This window comes from Thalassophryne amazonica, chromosome 14, assembly GCF_902500255.1.
Source record: "Thalassophryne amazonica chromosome 14, fThaAma1.1, whole genome shotgun sequence".
Lineage (NCBI taxonomy): Eukaryota > Metazoa > Chordata > Actinopteri > Batrachoidiformes > Batrachoididae > Thalassophryne > Thalassophryne amazonica.
Window position 1 is genome coordinate 62,824,556 of NC_047116.1, and position 21,911 is coordinate 62,846,466.

The 21,911-nt window shown below is 40.1% G+C and overlaps 1 protein-coding gene across 1 annotated transcript in view; it reads left to right on the forward strand.

Moving 5' to 3' along the window:
- The window catches only part of lrp1bb (low density lipoprotein receptor-related protein 1Bb), a 1,555,752-nt gene that overhangs the window by 119,720 nt on the left and 1,414,121 nt on the right, over positions 1–21,911 (forward strand). The window lies entirely within an intron of this gene.

Sequence of the window (21,911 nt, forward strand, 5' to 3'; positions counted from 1 at the left end):
CATTCTTGATAAAGCCACGCAAGAATTAAAGGCACAGCCACGTTGTTACATGGAATATTTGTTGTTGTAGTGACAGTTGTGACAAATGTCTTTTATAACGCATTGACACCATGTCATCCTGCAAGCATTTCATCAGACGCAAAAACAAACAAAGTGAAGAAACATTTAATTGCTCTGTTTTATGGTTCAGCCTGATTCCATCATTGTGCTTTGTTGAGTCAAATTGCATTGTTTGCTCTGTGGTGCTGCTCTGATAAGAAATGCTAAATAATAAGACGTCTTATGAGGAGAGAAATTGTATTGAGGAAAAGGGCTGGAGTCCCTGTTGAGCTTTGTCTGTTTGAGTGACGACTCCGACTTTCAGCTTCCAAAAACCTACTTTTGTAGCTACACAGTGGCACTGCCGTGACCCAGCGTGTGGACTGCAACCTCTATCTTTGTGGTTTGGATATTGACAGGCAGGCCAGAGAGAAAAGCCACAGAATTACACCTCCAGCTGTAGCAATTTCTCATCTCAGCTTCTGAAATGATGCAGCTGCTGTGGTATGCTTCACACAGAATTAATAATGAACAAAGTCAATAGGTCTCAGGATCCTATTCTCCCAGGTATCACCTTGAAGTGACATTGCTCTGGTATTGAGGCACTGAATACAGGAGGAAATCCTACGTATTTACTTGTAGAGTGGGACAGTCTGTTCCCCATTTGCCACAAGAAGAAGACATGATAGTCCTTCTTGGTGCGTCGCATCTTCTCACGTTAGTTTCAAGTCGTCGTGAGTCTTTGTTGTTGAAAATGAAGGGTAATTTGGAGCATAATTAAAGTTATGTCTAAGAGCAATTGGTCTCTTTGTGTTCTTCATTCTTATTTCAAAGCAAGGCCTTAAGCCTGTCACATGTTTACATAGGATTCATTGTTCAGGCCTTTTCTGGCCTTATTGTCTGAGAGACATTTCAATTTCAGTGCATGTAAGTACTCGGAAATGAGATTGTTCTGTGTCTGTTTTGTTTTGCACAGCCTACTAAAATATGCATCAGCTGAATGCTATTTGGAGGACCGCTGATCAATATACGTGCTTGTTTTTTTATGAGAATTCTCTGTGGAGATGCCTTGTCAATCTGTCAGAGATCATTAGCAAAGCTGGTGGTGTGATAGATTGTGGGTCTGATGGGAAAGAAAATCAGGTAGGCCTGACATTAGAAACCCTATTGCCAATTTTCCATCTGGCCCATTGTTATCAATCCATGCAGCTGAGAAATAGAGAAATTCAGTATAGACCAACTGATTCTTTTTTCTTTTTTACGGCTTTACTATATACAGGAAAGTCGACAGGAAGTCAGCCAATTACAACAGCTGTTTTAAGTAGAAAGGCACTCAGAGAGCCCAGACCTCTGCCAATACTAAAGCTTATGTCTGTGGAGAAGACACTTCATCTACATTTCCCCAGTCCACCCAGCAGCAAATGGGTAGTTTGGTGGGGAAGCAACCTGTGATCCCATCCAGAAGTCATAGACTCTCATCCATTTCACACTATGGAATACAGGGAATACATGAGCCGAAAGGTGAAGCTCTCTATCTACCGGTCAGTCTTGGTTGCTACTCTCACCTATGGTCATGAGGGTTGGGTCATGACCGAAAGAACAAGATTGCGGGTACAATTAGCCGAAATAGGTTTCCTTGGGAGGGTGGCTGGTGTCTCCGTTGGAGATAGGGTGAGAAGGTCAGTCATTCGTGAGGAGCTCTGCATGTGGAGAGAAACCAGCTGAGGTGGTTCGAGCATCTGTTATGGAGGTGTTTCAGGCATGTCCAGGTGAGAGGAGACCCCAGGGAAGACCCAAGAATAGGTGTAGAGATTATATCTCCACACTGGCCTGGGAATGTCTCAGATTTCCCCAGTCCAAGGTAGTAAATGTGGCCCGGGAAGAGGAAGTTTGGGGTCCCCTACTGGAGCTGTTGTTCCCGTGACCCGATCCCGGATAAGCGGTTGAAGATGAGTGAAAGATGACCAACTGGACCTCACAGGTCCAGTTGGTCATCTTTCACTCATCCTTCACTCATATAAGATGTATTGCTCCTACATATTTTTCATAAAGATCCATGAAATATTTCCTGAAAACCTATTAGGGTTACTGAAAAAACAAAGAAAATGAAAAGTCAGTGAAACACTGACCAGTCTTGTCAAAATATGTTTTTGCTGTTTTACTTTCAATTTTCACGACTGATTGATTTGGACTTCCCAGCCACCGTACCACGGCACAAACACTTCAAATTTGGTGGCTGAGAGAAAAGAAGGGAAAGTCAGTGGTACACTTGGAAAGGTGTATTTGGTGTTTATCTATTTTACTTTCAGTTTTTACTCACTCTAAAAAGTCATTCAGTGGCTTTTTATATATCACAGTAAGAAACAGCTGTACTGTCTCAACAGAATCTCTGAAACACATTCAGTTTATTGATTGACTTGGATATACAAATGAAATGCCTAAAAGTTTAACAGTTAATTTAGACGTAACTTTACATTAATTATTTAAGTTTATTTAATTGAAATAAATTAGCATTTGGTTAACAAATTATATCTTTGTAATATTCTTAATTTGGTAAATTACATTCAGAATATTTGGAAAGGACTGCTTATACTGATCATTTTTACTTTGATTTACCAACATCATCCACTATATGTAAACGATTTAACAGCTCCTTAATTTACTCAATATATATAAGTGGAAAAATGTTTCACCAGACACAATTAAGTAGAGCACAGTTAAGTTTTTTTTTAGAGTAGACTGATTTGCATATGGGGCCATTATTGTAAAACAATCTTTGTGTGTGTCTGTGAAAATCGGTCCACTCAATTGGCTGTGTTCGTACACGTGACTTTTACATTAGATCTTTAAATGTGTATGCCAATCACAGATGGGGACTCACACAGTTTAATTTACATGCAGTATCACTGCACACACTGCATGCAAATTAACTGTGTGAGTCCCCGTCTGTGATTGGTTGATGGTCTCAGGGGCAGAAACAAAGCTGTGTGTTGTCACTGGACCATTTTTGCATAAACAACACACTGAAAATTGTCTCATCTTTTCCAGCCCCCAACGCTTGTCTTATGTGCACAAAAGCGCATATTTGACACACGTTCTGTGCATCTAAACACTGTGTCTTATGTGGCTTTTTAAGAGCTCTGCATTGCGGCATGATGAATGGTGTGTTTTTGACACAGCGTGCTCTGAGCTGTCCACTCAGTCCGCGTCAGGGCTGCCAGGGACCGAATGGAGATCCCAGTGATGTCTGCCTGCCTGCTGCTGCTTTAACCATGAAATATGCAATTTATTAAATTTTTTGTTTAAGTCGTTGTCGTCACAATTAAACAGCTAGAAGAATATCTTCATTTTACAGACTCAGCGGCATTTAACAGTGCTGTCATTAATTATGCGACGAAAGCACCACAAATGAGGAAACCAGACAAACTTCACAAGTATTTTACCTGAACGGAAGCCTATTGGAAAGATGACAAAATGGTGATATTTAAGAAAATGCTGCTTGTTTTTGCTCTAGACGATGGTATTAAGTTTCACAAAGAGAACCGCTTCAGATAAGAGCTGATGCCTTTGAAGCCTTTTTGTAACAATGAGGAAATGTAAACGGTGATTATTAACAAAATACTGTTTGTTGTCTGCAGATGTAAGATAATGTGAAGTTTCACACAGATGCCTGGGTTTGATGAAGCAAAGAGAACTGGTTTAGATCACAACCACTCTGCCTACAGTCTACATGTTCTGACAAAATTTCAAGTCAATCAGATGAAAAATGCTCCAAATTTAAGGTGAACAAACTAACAAACAAACAAACAGACAAGCAAACAAATAAACATATAAACAAACAAACCAACAGAGCCTTGTCAAATTATTTCAACAAGACTAAAAGCCCTCATCTCACAATGTTAAAGAAAGTGTAAAAAAAAAAAAGCAGAAGAAGAGCCTTTATTGTCATTGAACATATATACATACATACATACATGGAAAGTTGCCCTCTGCATTTAACCCATTGTTATTACAGTTAGACACAATCCAACCACTAGGAACAGTGGGCAGATTTAGTCCAGCACCCAGGGACCAGCTCCACATGTAGAGATGTTGCGTTGTTCAGGGGCATCAGTGCTAAGCAATAGGCCACCTTGATCCATAGACATATCATCCCAAAATTTCCTTGATCTAAGGTTCCACCCCACCCTCAACCAAATTTAATGAACAGCAGCCTGGTAGCTTCTGAGGTGATGGTCTCATTTTTAAGCAGTGGTCTTGAGACTAAAGGATCCTTTTTTCAAACCTCTGTCTTGCTGGAAAATCCCTCAGGGCCCTTGGGCAATTGCTCCTGGTATGTTGTGAATGCCTTGCGTGGTAGCACCCTGAGATCGATGTGTGAATGGGTGAATGTGAGGCATTACTGTAAAGTGCTTTGAGATTCTGATCTAGATGGAAAAGCACTTTATAAATGCAGTCCATTTTAGTTTGCATGAAATCCTGCAGAAAGGAAACCAACCCCCCCCCCCCCCCCCCCAAAAAAAAAATCATGTCCACCGCAAAATGGTTTTCTTGTCACTGTGTGTAGAATTGGCAAATTGGTGCCCACTGCAGGCAGCTGCAGGCAGAGGGGAGGAGGGGTGCGCCACGTGTGGAGGACAGTTCACCTCTGGGAGAGATAAGTTGGGGGGTGGGGGTGGTTCATGGGCTAAAGTCAGTTACACCTCGACTTTCTTCCAAATAACGCACATCTCATGCATAACATTATAAATACAGGCTTATAATTCCACTACGTTTTTCTGAATTGTGTGACATGTCCTGCCGCACACGAAGAGGATTCAGCTTTATCCCCAGCAGAATCCGTGTGCAGCAGGAAACTGTGGACAGGTGCTCTCCTCCCGTGCACTCTGCTCCACTTTGGCTCCGTCCATTTAGGAGGCAGCACAGAACCAGAACTCTGCGCCACATTTCTCTGCAGATCACACAGCAAATGAGGCAGGCAGCCAGTTTATGAAATAAAAGGAATTTGAAAGCAGACAGTAAATTGCAAGTTCGAATCCCACGAGTGACATTTTTTATTTTTTTGGTTCTCCAGATCAGTGGCACAATGTGGTTCCACACGTTCCAGCTGTGTGTGTTTTTTTTCCACAGCAGCTGTGTGATGTGGTTCCACACACTCCAGCTGCTTGCACTTTGTTCCCGCTGCGACAGTTTTGTGCACGAGCATGCACGAAATCGTCGCAGCAGGATCGTTCAATCCTGCCCGACCCTGTGTCCCTCCCGACTATGTTTTTGGGGTTTGCTCATTCAAGCTGTTTCGCCGTGATTCACCCTGATTCGTACTGATTCGTGCTATGTGTGAAGGGACCTTGATGGCTTTCTGAATAAATTATTGTCTGTAGGTTGCCATGTCATGTGTTTTCCCACTTTTGTATTTTCCATCTGAGGAAAACTGACAAATTGAAAAATGTTGTCTCAGACTACAATATGGAGATGATTAATCCTGCTTTTATCTCATGACACTTGGATTATTTTATTGCAGTTTTCACCTGTTTTAATAATTAAAATTTCTTAACTGATTCATTCAGTTCAGAATGCTGCTACACATCTTGTAGTCCAGATTTTTCCAGTTCTCTATTGGCCTCCACTTAATTTTGGACTTCATTGTAAAGTTTTGTGCTGATGTTGAAGCCTCAGATGGTCAAGCACTCTGTTACCTCTCTGACGTATTAAAGCTGTGTATTTTTGTCCATGCCTCAGGTCTTTAGATCAGAGATTAGTGATGGCGCCCTGTACTTGTTTAAAAATCTGGTTCTGTGTTTTAGTCTTGTGTTTTTGCCTTCTTGTTCATTTATTCGGTTAAACACTTTGTTGACTTTACAGGAATTTGACATATTCCCAGACACTTGGAATTTTGTACAACACAGCATACAATACTGATGTATTTAATGTTTCATTTGCTATTTTAATTTAATGTTTAATTTAATATTCAGTTGTAATTATTCTTATGGATACAAAACATTTCATTGTTTTGTTTTGAGTTATTACAGGGTGTCCCAAAAAAGTGTCACAAAATCATTTGATTCTTATTCGGCAACAGCTAATCTGAATTATGTTTATTTTTTTCCAGACATTGAGATATATGTGTGGAATTTCTTCTGATATAGACTGATCTAATGAGCAATACAACTGAGCAAAAAGGGAAACTGGTGGAATTCTACTTTGAGACCAAAATGGTCGAGCAAACCCAACAACGTCAGTGTCATTTTGCAGTCATAAAAGCTCCAGACAGAAAGACATTATGGAGGACTGTAAATTTTCAAACTGATAGAAATGGTCACAGTGTTAAGGGCCCCTTCACACATAGTGTGAATTTGGTTGAAGTGTGCACAAAATGTGCATGAAGCAGGAATCATATGCAAAACTTGTAAATTCATAGCTGCCTTGAATGCCTTGTACACCTGTTGCTGCAAAATTCTTTGCGCACACCAGTGGCTGAAAAACAGAGTGTGTGCTGTGTGAGCCCATCAAACCCTCTCACGGCAGGTGTCGGCCAAATTCCAGCTGACACACACGAACATCTAACACTGCTCACTTGGCACTCAGAAAATGTGTGGCCATTCGTACTATCATCACAAAAACAGTCAGCAAACAGTCATTGTCAAGCTGCTTGTGAAATCTAAGTGCCCCACGACTGTGGAGTTGCTGAGTGCACGTGACGTGCCAAAGTGTCGGCTCCCCTCACAACACGTGTGCGTGTGTCTCTTGCTCCCCCCTGCACTCCCCACCAACACGTGTGGGGAGTGCCCCCCCACACACACACACAGACACACAGGTGAGGCGCTTCTCATCTGATCACAGAGTGACCCCCTGGTCTGTGCACTGATCCCAGCTGCACCGTATTTTGACAGACACGCTCGTGTGTATGCTTGCTGTCCTCACATTGAAATACATGCTTCTGCGATGGGCTGGAGAGCACGCACATTGACAGGCTGTTCCAGCAGGACTGGGCTGCCAGTTCATGTGGACATGCAGCAGCCGATCTGAACGTCATGTCTGTCTGACAGGACAGAGAGTGGCGCACTGCAGGACCATATGACAGGCCAACAGTATGACAAATATGCTACTTTTAGTCACATATCAGCAGAAATATGGCATATCAAATGCCGTTTGGTCAGTTATCACAGCACTTTTTGTCTTTTTTTTAGAAAATACGTTTATCTGCTTGTTGATTTTAACCATTTCACGCTGCTCTTATGAGATAGTCATTGTGTTGCAGTGGTAACATTTCCGTCTGGCAATCAAAGCATGTGGGTTCAAATCCTGTGAGTGGAATTTTTAATTTTTTTTTTAACCAGGGTTATTTAACCGCAGGGTTCTATTTTGTGTCTCCTTTATGTATTACTTATATCAACCCAGTGATATTCACTAATTATACATCTGGTTTTTCATTTTATTTTCCTCCACATTAGCAACGCAATGTGGTGCAGCTCATCCCACTGTGCGAGGAGCTGCAGCAGCTCGCACTGTGTTCTTGCTTGAAAGACACTGTTGTGTGTACAAACTGTCAGTTTTTTCTGCTTGAAAGGGCCACATGCAAAGTGAAACTTTTTGATTTCTTTTCTCTATATCTACCAGTGACTCCACTATGTATTCATTTTGATATTAAGCAGGGTCTATATAAGCTATATTCCCCTCAGTATTCTCTGGATTGCTCAATCTCAAATTGTAGGGTGTTTATGGTTTTTTAACCACTTTCTTATTCAAATTTTACTGCAATTTTACTGGTGGGCAGCACCAGAAAATTCTGTTTGTATTGCTTTTTTTTGGCTTAATTGTATTGAAAAATATTTTACAATACATTAAAAAAATTTGCAGCATTTTTAATCAGTCTTGTCATTCGAATGAAAATGACCTCTGTTACTATTGATACATCTTAATATATTTTATTTAACACTAAGATAATTGATTTGAACCTTTTTTTTGTGTGGGGCTGTATGCACTCAGTACAGGGTTAATTTAACACTGCAAAATTTACTGTCCATCAATCAATCAATCAATCAATTTTTTTATATAGCGCCAAATCACAACAAACAGTTGCCCCAAGGTGCTTTATATTGTAAGGCAAGGCCATACAATAATTATGTAAAACCCCAACGGTCAAAACGACCCCCTGTGAGCAAGCACTTGGCTATAGTGGGAAGGAAAAACTCCCTTTTAACAGGAAGAAACCTCCAGCAGAACCAGGCTCAGGGAGGGGCAGTCTTCTGCTGGGACTGGTTGGGGCTGAGGGAGAGAACCAGGAAAAAGACATGCTGTGGAGGGGAGCAGAGATCGATCACTAATGATTAAATGCAGAGTGGTGCATACAGAGCAAAAAGAGAAAGAAACAGTGCATCATGGGAACCCCCCAGCAGTCTACGTCTATAGCAGCATAACTAAGGGATGGTTCAGGGTCACCCAATCCAGCCCTAACTATAAGCTTTAGCAAAAAGGAAAGTTTTAAGCCTAATCTTAAAAGTAGAGTGGGTGTCTGTCTCCCTGATCTGAATTGGGAGCTGGTTCCACAGGAGAGGAGCCTGAAAGCTGAAGGCTCTGCCTCCCATTCTACTCTTACAAACCCTAGGAACTACAAGTAAGCCTGCAGTCTGAGAGCGAAGCGCTCTATTGGGGTGATATGGTACTACGAGGTCCCTAAGATAAGATGGGACCTGATTATTCAAAACCTTATAAGTAAGAAGAAGAATTTTAAATTCTATTCTAGAATTAACAGGAAGCCAATGAAGAGAGGCCAATATGGGTGAGATATGCTCTCTCCTTCTAGTCCCCGTCAGTACTCTAGCTGCAGCATTTTGAATTAACTGAAGGCTTTTTAGGGAACTTTTAGGACAACCTGATAATAATGAATTACAGTAGTCCAGCCTAGAGGAAATAAATGCATGAATTAGTTTTTCAGCATCACTCTGAGACAAGACCTTTCTGATTTTAGAGATATTGCGTAAATGCAAAAAAGCAGTCCTACATATTTGTTTAATATGCTTTTTTGAACACCAAGAGTCACTCAGAGTTCATGTTTCTTCCAATAATTTATGTTTATACAATTTAAAAATGTAAACTTTTTGCTGATAGAGCAGATACATTACCGCAGATACAGTAGATTAGCTGCTGGTGAAAGAATTATTTTGCTGGACTCTGACGTGTAAATGAGTGTTTGGAATGATGTCTTAAATAGTAACAAGGATGCAGCAAACGTTTGGAGGTGGGGGAATGAGACTATGTTTGTCTGCTCATTACTATATTAAAAGAGACAGCCAGAGAGTAATTGAGTCGGCCAATCGTCCAGTGTTTACTCTTGGGAGGCAGATGCATACCTTTGATTACCCACAGGCAAAGAAAAAAGAAAGACAGTATTTGCATAACATCAATAGACTATATATCAATTTAAATGCTTAAAGTATAAAAAGGCCATGACTGTAAAGAGCTGCACCTCAGTGTAATCATGGTGTACAGCTATGAGGTACATCAAGAAAAAGGATCTGAAATTGAATGGAAGAGGACTAAAACTGTATGCCAAAACTAAAGTGAAGAGATCTATTCCCACTGGATTATTTTATATATATATATATATATATATGAAAGTATATTTTTGATTTTGCAAAGTGCTTTTGTTAAAAATAACATCCACAGCTGGCACATGGCATGTTGTGAACAAATCACACCTACTCCGAGCAACTATAAAAAATATGTCAAGAAACGTTCAAAGCAAGTCTCATCCATGTAAAGAAAACTGGATGAAAATATTTTAAAGAAACTTTCCCAATGGTGTACAACCGTCAACATCGCTGTCTGCCCACAGAGCAGATTTTTTAGATTCATGAGTGGTGTCAAGTTTGGTGCCAAATCATCATCATCATCATCATCTATATTCAGTCTAAGGAGTGTAGGGTTCAGTATAAGGAGGCTAGGGTTCAGTATAAGCAGTCTAAGGTTCTTAAGCATTTTGGAATCACATGCCATTCCAACTCATTGTAGAAACTTTGCACAATTTAATATCACCCTTGAAAAATGTCACCTACTTATTTTATAAACACTACCCAATTTAGAGCCCATAGATCCACACAGGCAACACTCTAGTTCTCAGTATACACAGGCAACAGTGGCTTGAGGGGCCAACAGGACTCCATGATTATCATGACGGCTTCACAGGCAACTTGACAGGCCTGAGTGTTATGGTCATTGTACAGTTTCAAAAGTGACCCATAACAACAGGTTCACTGGTCCTCACTTGTATTTGTCACAACCCAAAAATTTCAGACCTGAATATACACTCTAAGGCCTGGTTCACATGGCAGGATAATTAGGCCGATATATATTGGACCCGATCTTCCCCTTCCGACAATCTTAAGGACGCCCCGACAATCGTGATGACGCTAAAGATAATCTTATCAGATATTCCTGTCGTGTGTGGTGTGTTAAGAGCGCTCTGATCTGCTCGGCAGTATGTCAGGGGCGCTCCTATCGCAAATCGGGAATATTAAACATATTGGATAGTCTTAGCCCGTTATCACAGCATGTATTGTATCTTCTGACCAAAACATGCACGCAGCCTGCTTAATGTGTTGTGCAGCCAATCAGAAAGCAAGGTGATGGACATACGGAGCGGAAAAAAAAATAAAACAGCTGTTTTGACTTACCAAAAAGTCCAGTGGTCGCACTGTCTCCACTCCTTTAAAGAACACCTTTTCTTTTTCTTTTTGCATAGTTTTTTTCCCCTCTGTTTTAAATAGTCCACAAAGTATCTCTGTTTGTTTACTCTGAAGTCACGTTTAATCTCGAGAGATTTTGTGAGATTTCCTGTCTGAGCTAGGAATGTTCGTGTGTGAAATCTGTTTGTGTGTGGTGTTGTCCTTACCGTGTGGCTGAACACCACACACTCTATGACCAAACCTGTTAGAGCTATGATTTTTTTTTATTTTCACATGTGTGGTCTCTCAGGTTTTGGAAACCTAAATATAATTTTAAAACCCTGTCGTGTGAACCAGGCTTAAGAAATGAAACACAGGGGTTTTAAAAGTAATTAATACTATTATTTTCAATATACTTGAAATTGCTAATTTTATGGATTTAAGTAATGTTTCATTTGATTTAATTAATTTCAACTACAATATTGTTTTGCACTTAACCCCTTAACGCCCATCGTCGCATATATGCTACAATCTCTGACTCAAATATGCAATTTACCAAATTGACCTGTATGCCTGTTGTCGCAAATTTGCAACATACCATCATTATTATTATAACATTATAACATAAAGTCATTACCAGAATACCTAATATTACTATCTAGTTTTTGTGCAAAAGTGAAATTAATAATCTCAACATTATTTACCATCTACTTAAAGGCAAAAACACACACAAAACATTTTTTTTATATACAGCTATATAAATTCAGGCGTTAAGGGGTTAATTGACAATGTTATGTGGAAGACGTTACCTTAACTTTATCAATTAAATTCAACATTTTATTTCTTAGGGTGTACCATAGTTTTTATAAATTCTGCCCACCCCTTCACTGACTAGTTCCATTCACAATTTTCCTTCTGCATTATATAACCATACATTTCATTGTGTTGCTTAGATGTCATTGCAACATATGGTGCAATTTCCCAAGGGTTTGGAAACACTTCAGCATGAAAATACATTGAATGGATCGATAGACAGACGAATGAGTCCATCACCTCCATGTGAGCACAATAACTGATATCATCATGTAACACCTAATTAAAGGGGCTTGAATAGACCACAACAATCCAAAAGGCAACTGTTTAGCTTATGTAACATTCCATAGAAGTGTCTACCACTACAAAGAAATGTACTAAATTTGATAAACAAGCCATTACTGTCTGATTATGTTGCAACAGTCACCTTCTAAAATGCAATAGAATGGAAAAATAACAATAAACCTCCACACAACCCAACAGAAAAGGTGTTGTATGCATGTAGCAGAAGCTGCCAGTTATTCAGACTCGCTTTCTTTCTCTCTGAAAGCTGCAATGATTACTGGTTGTTAAATTAATCAATGCTCCTTTTCATAACTGTTTTTGTTTCATTCTTTAAAAAACTAATTCTCTGATTTAAGCTGCTTAAATGTGAATATTGTACTTCCTGGTTTATTTGACTGATTTATTTATGCCCATCTGGCTGTAAACTGAATATTATCTCTCGGTTTTGGACAAAAGAAGGTATGTGAATGAGTGATCTGAGTGATGAGTGTGTGTCCACTCAGCTGCATGCATGTGTTCACAATGGCTGAATGAGCCACTACATGCACGTGCGTGTGTGTGCCTGCATGTGTAGAACAGATGACCAAAGCAGTGTGCGAATGTGTGGCCGAAATGTTGGCTCAGCTGCGTGTATATGTGTTCATAAATGCTGTACACGCCACTCCACGTGCACGAACACAGGAGCTGTCCATCCAGAGAGCACACAAAAGGCCGACGGCTGTCAGTGATGGCCTACTGTTAGTCCATTGAAAAATCCCTTTAGGTGTTTGATCAGTATATACTTGCATTGCTACATACATGTTATTACATAACCACAGACCAATCAATCTCAGAGCTCAATCAGCCGTGATCAGATCATTTCAAATGCTGTTTTGATGCCATCAGAATATGTAAATTGTGGTCAGATGGTCCTCAGACTGCACATGGACTGCCGTCGGATAGGTGTCCCATCTCGACGTCGCCCGGAGGGTTTTGAACATGTGCATCACAATCGGGGCTGCTGGCCAATTTTGACCAACTGTGTCAACTTCCGCAGATGGCTGTCAGAACATTTTGGAACTGAAATCTGACACTTTTGGGATGTGCGCCGATTCATAATTCTTACACCATTCTGCGTGATTCTGGCAATGTGTGAGGGGGTATAAGACAGAGATATTTTTTATGTATGTATGTATTAATTCATAATTTTTCTAACTTGTCCATCTTTTTTTATCCATCCTTCAGTTTTAGTTGTCAGTGCATTTGTTGGGTACAGTAACTCGAATTTTTATTTTTCTTCCTTTTCCACATAGTAAGTCCCTTCAGCTGCTCCCTTATTTTCACTCAGGGTCACCACAGCCGATCCGAAGTGGATCTGTATGTTCAACTGGAAGAAGCTTTACGCCAGATGCCCTTCCAGACGCAACTCTGTATTACATGGAAAAATGAGGCAGGGGTGGGGTTTAAACCAAAACACTTCCACGCTGTTACCAAGCACATTTACCACTTTGACCACCACCCGTTCTTGTTCATTTTCCAGATACCGAAATAAATTATTCATTATTTATATGATTGGTTAATTACACTAGTCTTCAAAACAATTCCTTCAAATTCCCATTTTCAATTTGCATGTTGCTTTATGGAATATGTGTGCTTTATCAATGCATGCTGTGTCTTACTCATTTACAGTGTATTACAGTGTGAATTCTATTTCCATCCACTCACACTGTTCTGTGAAATCGATACACCAAGTATTTGGTTTCAGCGATGTCCAAGTAGAATGAAATGCAGACACAGCCTGTTTCCTCTCTGTCAATAACTCTACTGGACCTTTGTCATGCCCTTAAGCAAGATACGTGTTTAATCTCCAGTGAGGGTCCACTGTGGCCAAAAGAACCAGACCTTGGCTTTAATAGACAATATGTGAAACTGCCTCATGGCTTTTAGCTCTACATGAGCATGAGTAGGAGTTAAATCACTCTGGCATGTCCATGATTTTAATCCAAAGCTTCCACAGCAGCACATTATGAGCATAAGCTTCAAAACAGAGAAGCGAGGTGCACAATAAAACCAGGAATCATATTTGTCACATTTCTGCAGGCAAAATGTCCCATTTGAAACCAAAGAGAATGTGGTTTTTCATCTGCTCTTAGAACTTGCCAATATGATCCACACACATTTTTCAATAAGAAATACACATTTAAAGATGTGGATCCTGTTCAGATTAATTCTGCTGTTCTTTCAGTTGCAGTTCAAGCACAGTCATGATGACTCCGTACTTACAATGAAGTATTTTTATTTTGCTGTATTTGATAAACTGGACTTGGTTGCAGCATTCACACATTCATTCATTCATTTTCTATACCTGCTTACTCCAATCAAAGGAAGGGCTGGAGCCTAACCCAGCAGTCATTGGGCGTGATGTGGGGTCCACCCTGGACAGGACGCCAGTCTGTCACAGGACCACATATAGACAGACAAACTGGGTTTGCAACATCATTCTCCCAATTTTACATGAGAGGTGTAAAGAACAGACAATGGTGGGCAAACAATACTTTAAAAGTAACATATGCAGTGTTACTGTATTATAGCAGAAAACAAAAGACATTTGAAATACGGGTGGTGTTTCCAGTACTGCAGCACTAAAGTTTTCACACTATATTAACCTGGTTACATCCACTGTAGGTCAAATTCATACCTGCTCACTTTGTATGTATGAGCTAACTGATATCATGAAAACTTAATGTTTACAGCACATTGTCATTTGGCAATCTGTCAAACATTGACTGAAGACTGTAGCCAATCAGTGTATGGCATAAAAACCATGTCACTAGTGGTTTGCTAGATTTCACTTTTAACAAGAGATTTTGTCATGGAAAGCCGCGCGGAGGCTTCGCGTGTAAAGACCGATTCGCTTTGGAAGCGAGACAAAGGAACACCTCCGTTTCGGCATGTCAGAGGACAAGTTTGGACATATCCAGCTCTCCACAATTTCTCTGATACTTACTGGACTGGTAAGCATTGAAAGCCGAGATAGACAGTGAAATCTGCCGGAAAATGGCTGATGTCCAGCTCTTGTGATAACCAGAGAAAGAGCACACGACGGTCTCGTATCCACAGAGCCATCCGTTTAGAAATGGTCCGGTGGCTTGTGTCGCATCGTCGCAGCTCGGAGCGCAGCACGCCGAGCGTCCTTAAAGGGGTCCTTAAAGCTGTAGTAACAGACCTTATTCTCTGTGAAGCCCGTAAAATTTTCACAGAAAGCCAGATAAATTTTTCGAATGGTTTCCAGGTGCCAGTCTCTAACAGCTTCTGAAAAAATTCTGATGGAAAAAAGTCCTTTTCATTCTGCCATTTCCAGACAATGAAAATCCGACGAGGGGGGGAGACCACTCCTTCCCAAGGCGTGCTCACAGGCGAATGACGTCACCGACAGGCGTGGAAAAACTCATGCATGCGCACGAGAGTTCAAGCATGTCTGACGTAAAAACATATGAATGAAATCCATATAGTTTTTGAAAAAAATAAAAAGGACCGTTACTTTATTGACAGATCTCGTAGTTTGAAGTCTGCCACACACATTCAAACAGAGACTCAGACTGTGGTGGATTGGATGGTATGTCTGCTTAATTCGGTCATGTGACACGGAGGGGTGCGACGATTTGCCCCAACTGACTCAGACTGACTCCAAATATGAGTAAATTAAGTACTTTATTTTAAATTTTTTGTGGTTTCTTGTAACATTCTGGAAATGCGCTCCTTCCTAAAAAAAAAAAAAAAAAAAAAAAAAAACAGAAAAAAACATTTTTTTTTTGTGATTATTGAATTAATGAAGTGCAGATAGATCTAAGAGATCAGATTATTACAGTTATCTGATTGCTTACAGTTATCTGATTACTATGGTCATTTAAATGTGCTCCACTATGGGGAACTCAACTTGAGGGGGGAGCTCATCTCCTGTAAGCTGGCTGTGGAAAAATCAAATGCACCCTTTGGCAAGGTTTGCTAGATTTTTTTCACAGGGGCACCCCAAAAATTGCATACGTGTACATGTTCCGTTTTGAGGACATAGTGCATTTCTGCATTTCCAAAATGCCACAGGAAAGCATCAAAAAATAAATAAAAGTACTTAATTCTTTCCTCAAAACATAAACATCAAATCTAGGCTTACATCTTAGATGTACCTTTTGGCAAATTGTAGCTGAACTTGCAGGTCTTCTTTTTAAGAAAATCTCAGGATACAAAATACCCTCAAATAAAATCAACAATGATAATAATAATATTAAAGCAAACAGAGCTCTGGTATCAGAATAGTATTGGTATGTACAGATATCTGGTCTGGTCTGCTTGAGGTTTCTTCCTCAATATCATCAGAGGGAGGTTTTCCTTACCACTGTCAGCTGTGTGCTTGCTCTAGTGGTTGGCAAGGTTAGGCCTTGTTTGTGTGACATGCCTTGAGGCAGCTTTGTTGTGATTAAATAAAATGAAATTAAATAAATTGATATATCCAAATTCAGGTATCGGGATCAGATCGGAAATGAAAACATGCAGATCAGTGCATCTCCAGCGGTAAGTAGAGTTCAGAGTAGGGTCTTCTTGTTTTACTGTTGCTGAATTTATGTAAGGGGGGATCTTCAGGAATTCAGCAGGAAAACCATCTGGACCCGGAGCCCTGCCATGAGGCATTTTATTTAAAGCATATATTTCTGATGAAGAGCACAAGTAATTAGATTATCATGGGGCATAATTTATATTTCATGACAATGATAATAAAGCATTTGAAGAAGGATTTGATATGTTTTTGTGTTTTTTGTTTTGCTGAGAAGCATCAGTGTATCTTGAAGGTGCAGCAGGTGAACTAAGGTGAGATGTAGCATAGGGATACAGCAGGCTGGACAGACCTTGATGGCCTTATTCATGACCGAAGTCATGAACATGTAAATGTTTTTCTTCCAAAACTAAGCTTAAACAATAATGTCTGAATGCAGCACAATCCAAGGTGGCACGGTAGCTTAGTGGTTAGCGCTGTTGCCTCACAGCTAGTATGTACCAGCTTTGGTTCTGAGCTGGTCTTTTCTCTCTGAAGGTTGTGTGTTCTCCACATTTTTGTGTGGGTACCTTCCAGGTACCCTGGCTTCCTTCCACATCCAAAGACACACAGGTGAGGTCAATTGGTGACCTGAATATGACCTTGAGTCAATATGACCTAGAGTCAATTGGTGTGAGTGAAACTGTGAAGGAGTTTGTCAACATATGTCTCTCATGTTTGTCCAGTGTTCAGAGGGACAGGCAAAAACTCAAAGTCCAGGAGGCTAGGCAGGGTTCAGTATCCAGGGAGTACAACAACACAAAGAACATGGAAAGCTTGCCATAATACACAAGCCAATCTAGCGAGGTGCACAAGAGGAGAGTTAAACTGACAGAGACAGAATTACACTGTTGAGACACACCTGGAGAGACGAAGATAAACAGCCATGATAATACTCAAGAGACAGACAGGGGATACCAAAATAACACAGGAATTGCAGTAGACAGTACAGGCATGTGACGAATACAAACTTATTTTTTGTCTTTATTTCATAACAAATTATAAATGAGATTATAAATCAAATAAAGTATGGCATAACGTACCTCTGTGAATTACCTGAATTCTTCTTTCAAAACAAATGACAGAAATTGAACACAGTATTTATATTCTTGTGGTATACATTTTTAAACTCAAAATGGTGAGAAATCTGTTGGTTGGTTCAAGTGGCACGGACAGGTCCCAGACAGCAAATAGATCCGGGCCAGATGTAGTCCAACATCTGGTACCAATCCTGAAAACAGATCCGGTCCAGACAGTTTTTGCACGCTGGCCCAGATCCGGCACGGCTCCGCTTTACAGTTCTGGAACAGATTCGGACCAGATCTGAACTGGATCCGCCAAACACCAACCATTTACAGACCATATCTGGCACGGATCTGGGACAGATGTGGTCCGCATCACAGCACCGTGGCAGGAACATGGGGCATAACGATAAGCAATTTTATCTGCACTTGGCAGAAACTATCCATTAGCGGTTATAAACTCTGTACTCTGTAATCGTGATCGTCACTGAGGCTTTTTTAAATGCTTATTGCAAAGCGGTTTGTTTCTTTACGACAATTAAGTTTTATAAGTCCAGGGACACTGATCTGTGTGTTATAGATACAAATCAGTTTCCTCAGATCCACGGAACTTACCCCTGTAAAACTTGTTCCTGCCACAGTGCTGTGATGCGGTCCACATCTGCCCCAGATCCGTGCCAGATATGGTCTGTACATGGTTGGTCTTTTGCGGATCCAGTTCAGATCTGGTCCGGATCTGTTCCAGAACTGTAAAGCGGAGCCGTGCCGGATATGGGACAGGGTGCAAAAACTGTCTGGACCGGATCTGTTTTCAGGATTGGTACCAGATGTTGGACTACATCCGGCCCGGATCTATTTGCTGTCTGGGGTTGCTGCAGCTTGGGTCTTCTATCTTGTGGAAATTTTCTTCTGCTCCTTTGCAAGCATCAGAGTCTTAACAAAAAGGTGACTATTGTTTGAAGATTGACCTGTTATGGCTCTATGGCCACGATAGTACAGCTACTTCAAGCTGATTTGAGTCAACAACATAGAATGAGTTCATAGCAGTGGAATGTTCCATTCAACAAGGCTCAGCTGTTATATAAAGAAAAATCGCTTTAGCCATTGACTAAAAAAAGGAATCATCACAAATACCAGAGAATAAAAAACGTCAAGTGCTCATAGCTTTTGTTGAAGCTTTTACCACACAACAACCTTTTCCACTGTGCACAGTCTGTTGTATCCAACCCCTGAGGAGAAGGTCTCACAGTGTGGGGGCGAGTCCATATCTGGATCACCACCAAAATTCTAAAGTTTTTCTGATCCTTAAACCACCTATATAAAACTTTGGCATAATCTGTGTCCTGCTTTTGGACACACAGAAGTAATATAAGCTCTGCTCTTCTCAGTCAGCTGGAAGACGGACTTTAGGAACAGATGAAAATGGTTTTCTAAAGTACAAAATGTTCCTTAAAAGAAGTTGTACCTGAAATGGTAGTGATTTCATAAATGAGATGGAGAGACAGGACATTCTTTCTTTTACTTTAAGCCTGAGGACATTTCTATTCATGACAACAAAACTGAGTGCATGAAATCTGCACAGGGAATTTTTGTTTTAACTATCTTTTCAGTTACAGTATGTGTTGTAGCACACATTGCTGCAACAAATCCTCACCCTCTGTGGATTGCAGTATAATAGAGTTTGCCAGGTTTAGTTTAGAGATTATTCAACACAAGCTGATTTACTGTTATACTACAGTGGTTCCCAAAGTGGAGGGCACACCACCTGCGTGTGTATGTGTGTGGCGGAGGGGTGGGGGGTGGGGGGTGTGCAAGGTTAATGAATTTAGCTTGTTGCAAGTAAGCAGTTTGTTGCTTTTGGGTTTTTAATGTTGTATGCTTCGGCTGCATTGCTTTTTATTACACACAAAGCAACTGGGCCTGTTACAACATAAAATATTTATGTATATTTAGTCAAAACATTGTATTTATAATTTAATAAAATGTAGATTTTTATAGTTATATAGTTTTGTGTGTTTTGCCTGTTTTTGTACAGCTTTAGGGCTGGAATCCATCAACTGTATCTGGCAATACTGATGATTATTCTTGAGTAATGCCAGTAAACCATATAAGTGTTTGTGACCAATAAATCTGAAAAATAATTTAGATACATTATGCATGCCACTTTCAACTGATTTGTCACTGTACTTTATTTTGTTAATTAAGAAGCTTTAGTTTTATTAAATTACAATGTTTGAAATGTATAGTGGATTTTGGAAGCAAAATATGCATGCATGTGTGTCAGGGTGGGGTGGGGGTTAGGGCTCAAATATTGAAAATAGTCGTATCCACAAAAGGGGGCCCAACAAAAAAATAAATAAATAAATAAATAAATAATAAAAGTTTGGGAACCACTGTTATAATGTATGATCATAAAGTATAATCCAAGAATTTAGAATGAATGGTAATGCTGGTAATGTGCTCCATTTTACCACTGACACCAGTGAGGGAATGTTTTTGGTTTGTCTTTATTTTTATTTATTTATTTTTCATTCATCTTTTTTTTTTTTGTAGGATTTCTCAAAAACACATCTCTGTATTTTGGTAAACTTTTGTGCATAGGTATACCTTGAATCAAGGAAGAGGACTAAATTTTGAGGTAGTTTTGATTCCAAAATAATTTTATTTAATATTTTTTATGATTTCTAATTGATTCCCATATTATTTATAGGAAAGAGTATGAAAGATTATTACTTTCTCCAACACTCTATAATAGTCTCAGACTTGCTGTATCTCATTGGGTAATTAGGATGACACAGATATTTAATGTGAGGAAAACTGGCCTGTAAAAAATGACTGACATTGTGCTTTCTAAGCATTTTTTGTGTTCCGGCACATTCTACAGGTGCATTACTCATTCAGATGTCTGGTGTTCCTCCCATGGGTTTATCTCGACAGCAGGGATGAGGCAGGAAAGTTAAGTGATTGACATAGCTCATGACACTGAAACTGCGGTTAAGCAAAACAGCGGATTTGGATCTTGAGAGACGTCCGTTAATGTCCCTGTGCATGTCGCTCCTGTGTGTGTCTCCTGTGCCCCTTCATGCTTGAACAGACAAGTTTTCCATACACTGGTGCTGACTGTAGTGGGCAATTACACTATCACAGCTCCGGGTCTACTGTATTTCACCACTATCTTTTAATTGGAGGAGCAAGGGAGTCATTTTGCACAGAGGATGAGGTAGATGTGTTTTACTTGCCTTTAGCTTGCTAAGAATAGAGTGGAATAAAATCTCTAGCTGCCTCTGTAATGTGGTTTCACCCCGAGGCCACAATTTTAATAGTCAAGGATAGCTCTCCCATTGAGGTTACTTTCATTTCACAGACAAGATGCTTCTTTTGTGCTGCCCATGCACAACGAAGGTGAGAGCTTTTGCAGCTTTGTCATTAATGCTACAGTATTTAAAAGTTCCTGTCATATTCCTGGAGGGTGCAAGTTAGTATGGATATATATATATGGGAGGGATCTTGTAAAACAGTGATGTAGTTTAGGTTTAAGCGACAGGCTGCAGTGCCCCCCCCACACACACACACACAGAGACCACTACCATACACACACAAACACAAACACACACACACACACACACACACACACACACACACACACACACACACACACACACACACACACACACACACACACACACACACACACACACACACACACACACACACTGTCCTTGACAGCTGATGGAAATTTCTAATGCCTGAACTGAAAATCATATTCAGTTTGATCATATTGCCAAATGACATGGTAAATTATGCATAACTTTTTAATTGGTTAGTGGATGGTGGTCATGGGATTTCTTATGAGATTGTGTGATGTGAAAGGTGAGGTCCTGTTGTGTCTTGCACATGCACTTTTGGGTGGCTTCCAGGGGTCACATGTCTGAACAGTTGGGAGGTTGTTGCCTGCTGCGCTGCTTCTCTCGTGCACTCGTGCTCTCGTGCTCTGCCCCCCTTCACCCCACACTTCCTCTTGATAGCAGCCATTTTTTCCTCAGGCCAGAATTTACCACATGTTCTCACATCTCTGATTCGCTTATTGCATGAAGGGTCTTACTATAGCTGCTCTCCTTAGAATGAAGGTGTTGAAGAAAGGACATGCTTTTGAGTGTAATCGGTTATCCTAAAAACACTTTTCTGCAAAAGTGAAACGTCACTGTAGCTCTGGTGTTTTCTTGTTTTTTTTTTTGTTGTTGTTGTTTGTTTTTTTTGTTTTTTTTAAAGCTGACTAGGTTTTCTCTGAATCAGAATGCCACCATTATACTATTTAAAGAGGGGCTAGTTTAAACAAAAAAAATCTTTTTCTATCTGATAAAACATACTAAAGACATGAATTTCCCACCCTTCTTATGATTTTTTTTTGTCTTTGATCATTAATAAACAGACAAATTAAAAAAAATTATAAAGAACGTATCTGATTGGTCAGAAATTTTATGACATATGCGTGTGGGGACCAAGTCCCCACCTTAATGTATC